General features: G+C 49.7%; 1 pseudogene across 1 annotated transcript; it reads left to right on the forward strand.

The window, feature by feature from the left end:
• The first annotated feature begins 11,741 nt into the window (after positions 1-11,741).
• LOC309603858 (olfactory receptor 5AP2-like) lies at positions 11,742-12,510 on the forward strand (annotated as a pseudogene). Its single transcript has one exon. The product of its transcript is annotated as an olfactory receptor 5AP2-like (transcript).
• Positions 12,511-13,437: the final 927 nt, after the last annotated feature.

Raw genomic sequence — 13,437 nt, forward strand, 5'->3', positions numbered from 1 at the left:
TCTTTGTCTGGGTGTCCTGCCTAATAATAAGGCAACAAAGGTGATTTTTAGACCTAACTCTGCCTCAGATAGGAGAAATGACACTGCAGGAAAGAAGTGTCTCTCCCCAGCTGAGGGAGGGAACATTCAGCCTGTTTCACAGTAGGTTCCCCTGGAGCCCCAGGGACACCTGCAGGGAGCCCAGAGCATTGAGACAAAGTGCTGCCTTGGGCTGGTCCTCTGTTGCTCAGGTGGCCCAGGCTCCTGGGATACAGGGAGCTCATGGCAAGTGGGCAGCACTGCTGAGAGACAGCTCTGCCCAGGAGTGGCTCCTCTACAAAGTGCAGCAGGGCTGAGGGCACTGCCCGCAGGCACCGAGGGGAGATGAGTGAGGCAGAGAGAGGTTAAAGGCAGTCTGGGGTGGGAGGACAGAGCTGAGCTTGTTCCCAGAGAAATCTTCACAGCATTTGACATGGTAAGTCTCTGGCAGCAGGGCAATGCAGATGAGTATCCTGGACAGGTCTTCTAGAGCTGGCACATCCCATGACTGCTAGGACCTGTCAGGATGTCTGTCTTGGCTTCCCTGGTGTGAAGACGGAGGACGTACCCCAGGGCAGAGCTTCCCTGCTGCACAGTCAGAAGGACAGGGCATGATGGCTGCCTTCTCCTGGGGATGGCTGCAGGGCTGTGAAGCCAGTTGTGCAGCCAGGGTGCCCAGGTCTGTCATTCAGAGGAGGGTCCCTGCACCCCAGGGGGCTGTGTGCCAGGGCAGGGACTCTGCCGCCTGCCAGGATCAGCACTCAGCCTTCCCAGGGAGCTTCCTTTGCCTGGCAGCACCCACAAGGTTTCACCTGGAGTGCAACAGGAATGCCAAAGCTTTCTACCTTAAAAACACTCCTCAGTTGCAGTGAGGCAACTAGAACAAAATACACAAACCAAAATCCCCACAGCTCTGCTCTGCTGTTGGGTGAAATGAGAACAACAATGCTGAAAAGCTCATTGGCATCAGAGGTGGATTTAATCTGAGATCACCCTGTGTTCCTGTTTACCGGTTGCTGTAGGGCAGGAGTGACACTTCAAGAGACCACAGCAGAGCTCCCTGCTCCCAATGGCACCTTCTGCCAACACCAGACAGAGCTCATAAAAGGGACATGACAAAGGTGTACCTGAAAGGGGCAAGGAAGCCTAGGGGGTTTCCATGAGAACTGGAGTAGGTTTTGCTCAGAGAACTCTGCCTTAACTTCTCACTGCCTTTTCCTCCCTGGACAGGTCCCCATGCTCAGAAGCAGCAAATGTCCAACGCCAGCTCCATCACTGAATTCCTCCTCCTGGCATTTGCAGACACATGGGAGCTGCAGCTCATGCACTTCTGGCTCTTCCTGGGCATCTACCTGGCTGCCCTCCTGGGCAAGGGCCTCATCATCACCACCATGGCCTGCAACCACCATCTCCACACCCCCATGTACTTCCTCCTCAACCTCTCCCTCCTTGACCTGGGCTCCATCTCCATCATTCTCCCCAAAGCCATGGTCAATTCCCTGTGAGACACCAGGGCCATCTCCTACCAGAGATGTGCTGCACAGGTCTTTCTGTTTGTCTTTCTGATGGCAGCAGAGTTTTCTCTTCTCACCATCATGGCCTATGACTGCTATGTTGCCATCTGCAAACCCCTGCATTACAGGACCCTCCTGGGCAGCAGAGCTTGTGTCCACATGGCAGCAGCTGCCTGGGGCAGTGGGTTTCTCTATGCTGTGCTGCACACGGCCAATATGTTTTCACTCCCACTCTGCCAAGGCAATGCCATAAACCAGTTCTTCTGTGAAATCCCCCACATCCTCAAGCTCTCCTGCTCAGATGCCTACCTCAGGGAAGTTTGGGCTATTGTGGTTAGTATCTTTGTGGAATTTGGGTGTTTTGTTTCCATTGTGGTGTCCTATGTGCAGATCTTCAGGGCTGTGCTGAAGATCCCTTCTGAGCAGGGACAGCACAAAGCCTTTTCCACGTGCCTCCCTCACCCGGCCGTGGTCTCCCTGTTTATCAGCACTGGCATGTTTGCCTACCTGAAGCCCCCCTCCATCTCCTCCCCATTGCTGGATCTGGTGATGGCAGTTCTGTACTCAGTGGTGCCTCCAGCAGTGAACCCCCTGATCTACAGCATGAGGAACCAGGAGCTCAAGGATGCAGTTTGGAAACTGATGACTGGATGCTTTTCTGAAGCAATAAACTGTCCATTTTCTTATGCATATTGCTCATAGCGTAGCTTATTACAGGCTCAGCCTGTCTTCTGGAGGTTTTGGTGGTAGTGGTGGAGGGTTTTTTGCTCTGTTTTACATGTGATAATGTTGTGCAGAAAGAAATTTCGAATTCCTTATCTACCTTTCTAGTGTTACCCAGAGAGCGTAGAAAAGACTGTTGAAATAAGAGCCATGTTCTCTGTGCATTTAAAATAAAATAAAAGACCATTAAGCGACTTCTTTATCTGAGATCCTTTTTCTGAGATGTCTTCTGGTGCCGCAGTGGCAGTGCCTGTGTGCAGAGGTGGAGGGGAAAAGAGTCCTGGCACAGCAGCACTGCCAGGGAGCACCAGCACTTGGTCTTTCTGGAGCTGTTCTTTTAAATTCCACACTCTCTTTCTGAGCCCCTGTGTTGCTGTAAGGAAGGATTGCTCTTGCAGCTTGGTCACAGGCCTTTTGTGTGGCAGTCCCGTGATTGCACGCAGTGACAGGCAATGGGCACTTCTTTGGCAGAGCTGACCTCCATAATCGAGCTTCCACCATACAAGGGAGATTGATCTCCTGATGGCAGTGCCTGAAAGCTCAGGTTTTCTTCCAAAGTTTCTCTCAAGAACAAGCTCAGGAAAGTGCCCTCAAGAGGAAAACACGATTGAACAGCTAAATGGTTTGAGTATTCAGGGTGGGAGCATGTGGCAGTGTCCTTGCACAGGCAGATCTCCTAGGGGAGATGGGAAGGACCAGCAGAGCAGGCCCTGGTCTGTGCCCGTGTTCACTGGACACCCCAGGGAAGCTGCTCCAAGGCAACCACCACAGACCAGCCAGTAACAATCACCATTTCCAGCACTGGACTCTCACCCCTGCTCGTACAGGTTGTTTATCCTTCCACAGTGGGACACCGAATGACTAGTTTGGAAGTCCATGTTTGCGTTGTACAGATGTAAGGTCATGGAGCAGATCCTCCTGGAAGATGTGTCAAAGCATATGGAAGAGAGGGAGGTGATCAGAGACAGGCAACATGGCTTCACAAAGGGCAAATTGGGCCTGACTAATCTCATTTCTCCAACAGAGGAGAGCCACGAAAATGATCTGAGGCCTGAAACACCTCTCCTATGAAGAGAAGCTGAGAGAGTTGGTGTTGCTCAGCCTGGAGAAGAGAAGGGTCTGGGGAGACCTCCTTGTGGCCTGTCAATATATAAAAAGGGCTTATAGGAAAAATGGAGAGAGAATTTATATGAAGGCCTGTAGTGACAGGCCACGGGGCAATGGTTTTAAACTGAAGTATGTTAGATTTAGATTGGACATGGGGAAGAAATTTATTTATGAGGGTGGTGAGACACTGGAAGAGGTTGCCTGAAGAAGTTGTGGCTGCCCCATCCCTGGAAGTGTGCAAAGTCAGGCTGGATGAGGCTTTGAGCTATGTGATCTAGTGGAAGATGTCTCTGCCCATGGAAGTCTGTTTGGACTAGATGATATTTAAAGGTGCCTTCTAGCCCAAATTGTTTTTTGATTCTATGGGATGATTCTGAAGACATGGTGTGCATGTGGTGAGATGAACCTGAGCGAGCACAAATGTCATCAGCTATTCTTGGGGTTGCTGTGGAGGCTTGTGGGAAAGACAGTGTCTTGAGGTCACTTCACATTGAGAGGAATGTCCCCTGGGAAACCACCTGAATGCAGCACTGGGATGCGCTGCCTTGACCCGAGGTTCCTGTGTCCATTCCTCATGCCTTGGGGCATCTCTAAGGCGTGCAAAGCAGGGTGATACACTGCAGTGCTTAGGTGCTTCCCAGCCTCTGGGAGTGGCAACAGGAGGCCAGGGAGGCACTACCACTGTTGCAATTCACTGCCTCTATGTCTGCAAAGGAAGGACTCCTGTCTCTGAACACCCATGTGTGTATGAGGAGTGCACGAGGCCAGCTCAGATGTGGACGCCTGACAGACCCCTGAACTTTCTGTGTGTTACTCCAGGAACAACTCCCACTGTCCCAGTGAGATTCATCTCACCTGCCTCGGATAGGTTCATTGCAAATGCTCCTGGTCTTCTACATTACCCTCCCTGGCCTTTCTGGCCTGTGCCTTCAAATACACAGTATGAAAGAAGCTCGCCTGTGGAGTATCTCACCTGTGCAGTCAGAAGTATTCCTGCTAGCATGAGCAGCATTGCCATCTAGACGGCGGCATTTCTCACCTTTCAAAAGGCACAGAGCACATCTGGGGAGTACGAATACACTCAGAGGCACACACACCTTCATGTTTCACCTCTCTGAAGTTCCTTCACAATTCCTTTAAGCAACTAGCATAGAAAAAGAAATGTTCTTCCTCCTAGGTGTCCTGCCAGGAGAGAGGGGACAGGAAGGACATAAAACCTTCAATGGAGAAAGGGGAAGGGGACAATCAAAGCTCATCAATGGAGTTACCTGTACTGCAAATAGGGAATGTCCCCAAGCCTTAGAGAAATCCTCCTCTCTCTCATGACGTGCCCTGTGACTGGTGTTGGGAACACCCTCATCACTGTGCTGGTGGTGGACAACTTGAAGACTTGCTATAGCTCCACCACCACGCCCCAGACCTGACCACACTGCTGACCAGACTGGACACACCACCATCTCTGCTGACAGCGGTGTTAGTAGTACTTGCTGCCCCTTTTGCATGTACTGAGTGTTTCCTGCTGGTGGCCACATCCTACGATCAGTACTGGGCTGCGTGCCACCTGCTTCTCTCTGCAAGACTCATGGCCTGGAAGGTCTCTTTTGGGAAGGCAGCTACACCTTGGCTAGAGGGGTTTCTCTCATCTACAATAGTCACTTCATTCTTGTCCCAGATACAGGTCTGTGGCCCCAGTGCAGTGGATCACTTCTTCTGTGATTTCACTGGAGCTCTCCTGCAGTGACACCATGACACTTACACTCTTTGCTCTCATAACCTGCTTTTTAGATTTTGGCCTCCCCTTCCTCTTCACGGCGGCATCCTGTGCGTGCACCAGAGCTGCCACCCTGGGGCAGCTCTCCCACCCAGCATGGACAGGCAGGAGGCCTTCTCCACCTGCTGCTCTCACCTCACTCGTGAAACTGTTTTCTACAGCATCCTCATCCTTGTCTGTCAGATGCCCAGAAAAGCCCTCCCGAGACAGCTGGACAAAGCCCTTTTGCTACACCATCCTCAGGCCCCTGCTCAATCCCCTCATCTGCAGCCTGAGGATCAGAAAGTTTGGAGGGGAGTGGGACACTGGGAAAAGTGCTCAGAAAAGCTGTGGGCTGCACAAAGAGCCAATTGGAGTTGTGGGCCTGCTGGGAGAAACGACTTCTGGTTCTCTTCTGAACAGGCCCAGAAAACCCAGACAGGTGTGTGCTGTGTCCTGGGCACTCTCCTGGAAGTGTGAGATGTGGAGAAGGTTTCTGGTGCAGAGAGGTGCAAGTGGGGCTGGCTGGTTTCATTGTGAGACCTCTGTAAAACGCCTTGTAAAGGCAAGAGGCATCAGAGAGGTTGCATAGCTGGCCTTTAGCAAGGCCTTAACATGGCCTCCCATAGTCTCCTTCTAGCCAGATTGGTGATATCTGGACTAAAGAAGTAGACGATGAGGTGGACGGGAGGATGACTGCACGATCAGGCTCAGATGTCACCACTGGCAGAGTCCTCCTTGCAGCCAGTCATTATCAGCACCTCTCTGCTACCAGCACTTGGGCCAACACTGTTGAACATCTTTATTAAGTCCCTGTACGATGGGATGGAGCTCACCTTCAGCTCCCTTGGCAAGCTGAGAGGAGCTCTGGAGCTACCTCACCTAGTTCACCCTGCCTTGAGCTGGAGTGTTGGGAAAGATGACATTCAAATCTCTTCTAACCTGAGCTATTCTATGATTCAATCAGTCTTCCGCTTGGAGAGCTTTTTGATGACAGAATAAGCAGAGGAAGGAGAAAAGACAAAGATGCAGAAGCAGAGACATAGAGGGTTCCAACAGAGATAGAGTAGTTCTTCTGAGCAATGTTTCTCCATGTGAATGATTGGTAAGAAAAGACATTTCTGTGGAATATCCCTTTGGAAAGGTCATGGGATTGGTAGAGGTCTCTTGTGAACGAGGACAAAGCAATGTTGCGCCCATCTCTGAAAGAAGGCAAAAGGACAACCCAGGGAACCACAGGCTGTACAAGCTCACTTTGGTGAGGAGTAAGCCATCAACATCTCTTGGGTGATATTTCTGGGACCTTTAAAGAGAAGAATGTGTCCAAAAGCAGTCAGCATGGACTTTCAAAGGGTAAAGCATGCCTCACCAAGCTGACTGCCTTCATGATGAAGTAACTGCATTTGTGCCTGAGGGGACAAGAGTGGATGTTGGTCACCTCAACTTCAGCAAGATTTGTGACGTGTTCTCCCTCACTATTCTTGTACCCAAGTTAGGACATTACGTCCTGGAAGGGCAGACAAACAGATGGGTGAAACACCCGCTGGATGATTGGGCCGAGAAAGCAGTGGTGAAGGGGTCATACCCTACCTGAAGGCCAGCGGGACATACTGGGGCATCATGGGGCAGCACAGGGAACACTCCTGGGCCCTGTGCAGTCTAACAGCTGTATCCATGACCCAGAGGAGGCAACTCTCACCATGTTCAGCAAGAACAAATGCCGGATTCTGCACCTCAGATGAAATAATGCTGGGCACAAGTATAGACTGGGAGAGGAGTGGCTAGAGAGCAGCCCTGCAGAGAGGGATCTTGGGGTGCTGGCTGGCAGGGGGCTCAACAGGAGTCAGCAGTGTGCCCTGGCAGCCAAGAGGGCAAACCGCACCCTGGGGTGCAGTATAACGAGGGGCTCAAAAGAGGGGATGTTGTGGTTTAACCCCAGTCGGCAACTAAGCACCACCCAGCCGCTCGCTCACCCTCCCTCCCACAGTGGGATGGGGGAGAGAATCAGAAAAAAAAAGTAAAGCCCGTGGGTTGAGGTAAAGACAGTTTAATATGACTGCAGAGGAATGGGAAATAATAATAATAATAATAAAAATAATAATAACAACAACAACAACGACAACAACAACAACAACGACAACAACAACAACAACAACAACAACAACAATAATAATAATGATAATAATAATAATAAAAGAGTATACAAAACAAGTGATGCACAATCACCACCTGCTGACCAATGCCCAGCCCGTCCCTGAGCAGTGATTGCTACCCCCGGCCAAGTCCCTCCAGTTTCTATACTGAGCATGACATCATATGGTATGGAATAGCCCTTTGGCCAGTTTGGGTCATCTGTCTTGGCTGTGCTCCCTCCCGCATTCTTGTGCGCCGTGCAGAGCATGGGAAGCAGAAAAGCACTTGACTAGTGGAAGCACTACTTAGCAACAAGTAAAACATCAGTGTGTTATCAACGTTATTCTCATCCTAAATCCAAACCACAGCACTATACCAGCTACTAGGAAGAAAATTAATTCTATCCCAGCTGAAACCAGGACAGGGGATTATCCCGCTGTATTTGGCACTGGTGCAGACTCACTTGGAGTACTGTGTGCAGTTCTGGGCCCCACAATTGAAGAAGGATGCAAGGTACTTGAATACGTCCAGAGGAGGGCACCAAAGCTGGTGAAAGGGCCGGAAGAAATGTCCTCCGAGGAGCTCCTGAGGACACTGGGCTTGTCTAGTTTGGAGAAAAGGAGGCGGAGGGGTGACCTCACTGCTCTCTACAGCTTCCTGAGGAGGGGAAGTGGAGAGGGAGGTGTTGATTGCTTCTCCCTGGGATCCAGCGACAGGAAGCAGGGAAATGGTTCAAAGCTGCGCCAGGGGAGGTTTAGACTGGACATTAGAAAGCATTGTTTTACCAAGAGGGTGGTCAAACACTGGAACAGGCTTCCTAGAGAGGTGGTCGATGCCCCATGCATGTCAGTGTTTAAGAGGCATTTGGACAATGCCTTTAATAACATGATTTATCTTTCGGTCAGACCTGAAGTGGCCAGGGATTTGGACAAGATGATCCTTGTAGGTCCCTTCCAACTGAACTATTCTATTCTATGCTATTCTGTTCTGTTCTATTCTGTTCTGTTCTCTATATATACCCGTACAGGGTGGATCCCTCCAGCAGCTAGGCTCAGATGCTCAGTCTCCTCAGTAGCTGCCCTGGATACCAACCTCCCCAGGTGCACGCACCTGGACATGAGTCCCCTGAGGCTGCAACCCCATTCCAGATGCTGCTACAGACCACCCCAGTCACACACACACACACACACACACACTCTTAAGTCCAGTCACTCCGGTCTCTCAGTTGCTGGCACTAATGACATATGGGCTGTCTGACCCCATGGTCCTTCTCCAGTTGCTGCACTCACCCCCCTGTGCTCACATGTTCACGCAGAAGAGAGATTCCCCCACACAGGAATGAGCTAGAAATTAAGTTTAATGAGAAGACAGGACAGACTGCACTGGTCAGGGTCCTCCCCTACGCTTCCCATAATAAATCCTGTGCAATCCAAAAATGCTCTTCCCCTGCATCCCATAATGTGTCCTACACCCCTAGGCAACAATTCCCTTAGTCCAAATGGTCATCCAGAGAGCTGCTCGCAGTGACTCCTCTTGGTGGGTTTCACACCTGGACAACAGGGCTGACGGCTCTCCCAGGGCAGCCCTGGAAGGAGCCGGGACAAAACGTTCCTTCCTCAGGAGCCCGTCATCTGGGTTCCCACCTGCCACTGTGCCTCTGTGCTCTTCTTGCTTTGTGGAGATGGGCTCTTGATGAGCTGGTGGCTCTCCTGTGATGGCTCTGGGAGCAGCTGGGGCAGGGTGTTAACTGAGTTACTCCTCCTGCCCTTGGTAGTGCCTTCTTTGTGTGTGCAGATGAGCTTCTTCTCACTTAACCTAACACAACCCAACAAGAACATGCATCTCTTGAGGCTTGTAGTGAGCTTGTAGAGGAGGACCAGATGGTAACTCAAGACTGTGATGCCTATGACCCAAGCAGCAACAACCAGGTGGATGCAGAGCTGAGGCTTCATGATGGCAGCATAACGCAAAGGCTGGCAGATGGCAGCGTAGCAGTCAAAGGACATGACAACAAGTAGAACCATCTCTGTACAGCCCAGGGCAAAATAGAAACAGGACTGGGCAAAGCAGCTGCTTAGTGAGATTGTTCTCCTACCAGAACTCAGGATCACAAACAATTTGATGCTTGTGGAGGATGTGAACCAGATTTCCAGGAAGGCCAGATTGCTGAAGAAAAAGTACATGGGGGTTTGCAGGCGGTGATCCACATACACGAGGAAAATGATGGTTGCGTTCCCCATCACTGTTGTCAGGTATATGAGCAGAAGGAGCAGAGAGAGAAATAGCTGTAGGCTTTGATCAAGCCCTGAGAAACCCTCTAGGATGAACTCAGTAACTGCAGTTTCATTTTCTGCTCCCATGCTGAATTTCAGTTCATCCTGCCGAGACAGGAAGATGGCAAAACCCAAGTGTGATTATTTCACCGTCTGGATGAAAGGAATCCTTCCTTCTCTGCTTCTTTCCTTGCTTGCAGTCTTCCTCCTAGATAGCACAGAGAGAGAGAGAGAGTCCTTCAAGCCTTTCTCACCCCCTGATTTTTCTGGTTTACATTTCAGTTCGAGTCCTCAGAGAATTTGTTGTTGTCTTTCTACCTTTCTCAAACACTCCCAAAGGATTCTTTCTCCAGAGCAGAAGATTTTAAAGAGGCTGCGAGCTATTTCACCCCATTCCTGGCAAATTCCATGTTCACTCAGACCTATAGCAAACATCTGTCACACCTATGTGCCAAACTCATCTCCTCTATTGCACAAATGCTAAACCATCAAATGAAATGAAATGAAATCAAATCAAATGTGTATGTTGAAAGCTATTCTTTCTACTTTTCAGAGGTACTCGCCTTCTTGCACTAGGAATCCCTGGGAGTCTCTTGTTTTCAACATAAGTAATATCCAGTATCTCTTTTGCAATCCCCTGCTTCCGTCCACACCTTCTTGCTCTCTGTTTCTTCAGGAGAGGGGGAGGGGGTGGAATAGGGACTAAGTATAAGTTGTCTTCTTTCGTACTCTAAATAATGACTGAAATGGATGATGACTCCACACAGTCTGTCACGCAATCTTATCTGACATCCATCTGCACCGAAACATGGTTGTTTCCAGTTACTCATTGCTATTGCCATCAAATATCCTTACCTAAATGCAGAGCAAGAGAAGAGTGTCTGGAAGGGATTTGTAACCTTTCTTTTGCATGCCAGTTACAGGTTGGGAGGAACCAGCCTCTAGCGTTTTCTCTTGTTTCCATTGATTATAGAGGGAGCCTGGGGAAAATCAGTTCTCACAGGCACCTGCAGCCAAGTAGATGAACCCCATCATTCAAGTCTCAAATCACTGATTTATTAAGGGTTTGTCGTTTGTTTGGTTGGTTTTTTTTTAATCAAAATAGACATCTAACAGAAGGAAGCACAAGAAAACTATATGCAATAAAGATTTATGTTTTTCCCTTCATCTTTGTATTTGTTTTTAGACATGGAAAGGAGCAGAGCAGATGACTGCAAAAGTACGATGATTCCAAGTGCAAGGGGCGGAGAGGGAGAGGAAGAGATGGTGGGTTTGAAGCAGTGAAACAGATCTTCAAACAAAGCAGCTTCTCTTCAGGCCCCGCATCGTCAAGCATGCAGCCAGCATATGCCATAGTGAGTGAAGAAATAGAGGGTATGCAGGTGAAGGATATCCAGGTGAAGAAGGCCTTAGTGTGGCTTTGCACAGAGGTTATCCTCAGGACGGTGCATATAATGTAGGCATAAACCACAGTAGTCAGTGTGAAGGAGCTCAACAACACAGCGGAGAACAGAGCAACGCTCATGTTTCATAGTAGCTGGTGCCCATGCGGGCTGCTCTCAGCAAAGGGATGATGCCGCAGAAGAAGCAGTCTCTGCAGTGGGCACAGCATACAGGATGGTGGGGCTGAGCGTGGAGAGAGATGCCATTCCCCAGCAGCTAAAGATGAGCATGGAGCACAGCCAGGAGTTGGTAAGGACAGAGTCGTGTGAGGGGTTGCAAATAGCCCTGCAGCAATCGAAATACACCAGAACACATAAGTTAAACTCAGCTGTGCTGATGGAGAAGGAGGGACTTGTAAGCAGCCGCAGAGATATCTTAATCTCCAGCATGAGACTGACAAACATGTTAGGGGGAATGACCAGAGTGAACCAAATATCCAAGAAGGACAAGGTGCTGCGGAAGGGATGCCTGGGGGTGTGGCACTAGTGGTGCAGCCAAAGGATGGCAACGGTGACTGCATTCCCCATGACAGCGAGCAGAGAAATCACCAGAAGCAGTGTGAAGAGGAGGGTTTTCAACTCCTGAAGGCCTTTTCAGTCCTTCAGGAAAAATATTCTTGCTCTGGTATGGTTGTGAGAATCCATTTTGGTACCTGGTCAGTTGAACGTGTGGCAAGGGTAACTAATATCGTGCTTGGTGAAATTCATCTTGTTACCTCTGTCACCATTCCCTTCCCTTTTCTTAGGTTTTCTCGTCCTTCTTTCGTGGCCCTCAGATCAGATGCCTAATTTCTCCAGTGTGGCAATCTGCTATACCTCCACTATCCTGCCCAGGCTGCTGGCCAGCTTCCTAACCAGGGACAGAACCGTTTCTGCTCAAGGCTGCATGACACAATTCTTTTTCTTTGCCTGTTGTGCAGGTAGCGAGTGTCATCTGCTGGCCACCATGTCCTAGGATCGGTACTTGGCCATATGCCACCCCCTGCTCTATGCCAGCCTCATGAAGCAAGAAGCTCTGTCTCCAGCTGGCGGCTGGGTCTTGGCTAGCAGGATTACTAATGTCTGCCATAGTCACTGGGCTACTTTCCAACTTACACTTCTGTGGTCCCAATGCAATTGATCACTTCTGTGATTTTGTCCCATTGCTGGAGCTCGCCTGCAGTGACACCACCGTGCTTAGACTGGTTACTTTCATCATCTGCTTTCTGGATGTGGTCTTCCCCTTTCTGTTCACCTTGGTATCCTATATCTGCATCATAGTTGTGATCCTGAGGATCCCAGCCACCATGGGGAGGCAGAAGGCCTTCTCCACCTGCTCCTCTCACCTCATCATGGTCACTGTTTTCTATGGTACCCTCATCGTTGTCTATATGATACCCAGAACAGCCTCACTGAGGCAGCTCAATACAGTGCCATCCTTTTTCTACACCATCCTCACGCCCATGGCCAATCCACTCCTCTACAGCCTGCGGAACAGGCAAGTCAAGGGGGCTCTTGGAAATGCCCTCAGAAAGACTGTGGCCTGCATCGAGAGCTCCTACCAGTTGTGACCCACCAGGAATAAACAGGTTGCGGTTGTGTCAAGTGTGGACAACTCAGAAGTGCATATTTTGTGTACCAGGTATATCTTTAGAAGTGCAGAATCTGGGGGCTGTTTGGGGAATGAGAAGTGGGAAAATTTGTGTCTGAAAGACATACAGGTCTGGTGTTGAAGAGTGTAAAAAACTTCCCTGGCTTTCTTCTTGCTTTAAAGTAACCACAATTGTGATCCTGCAAGTGGGAGCTGTTGAAATGCCACACCTGCCCAGGACTGGCAGAAAGCTTACTCTAAACATGCTGTTTTCTCTTCCGTTAGCCAGCCAAGCTGAGGGGTGGGGGTCCTGCGTGTCTGGGATTCCTCAGGACATCTTCATATTGACAGTGAGAAGGGGGAAGTTGAATCAACCCTTCCACTCGACATGTCTAAATCTGAGTAGATGAATCCCATCCCTCCTGTTCTCTGCGCTGTCTAGCAGAGGAGAACTGTGAAAGCTAGTCTGATAGGGCCAGCCCCTCTGGAAAAAAAAAAAAAAAAAAAAAAAAAAAAAAGTAGATCCTTCTTCAGAAGAAGGGTACACGAGCTGGGTCTCACCTTCCCAAATTTTTAACACAGAAATCATTACTTTCCATTTCTTTCCTTCTCCTAATCTGACCCCCCACCAGCCCCCCTCCCCCAATGTAATTACTTACTTGTTTCCCACTGGCTGACTTCAATATTGCAACCTGAGTCCTCCTGTTTTCTTCTTTCTTGCAAAAGAGAGTGACGTCATGCTCATGGGCCATGCCTGAGCACATCCACCCCCAGCAGCGGGCTTTCCCCATTTCCTAAGCTGAGGCATGCGCACAAGATGGAAATGTCTCCATCACCCCTGATTTGCGCAAGGACCTTCAGCCCTGACATATTCCCACAACACACTTATTCTTCCTCCACCCACAGA

Source organism: Platalea leucorodia, assembly GCF_965183815.1.
Source record: "Platalea leucorodia genome assembly, contig: HAP1_HAP1_SCAFFOLD_221, whole genome shotgun sequence".
NCBI lineage: Eukaryota > Metazoa > Chordata > Aves > Pelecaniformes > Threskiornithidae > Platalea > Platalea leucorodia.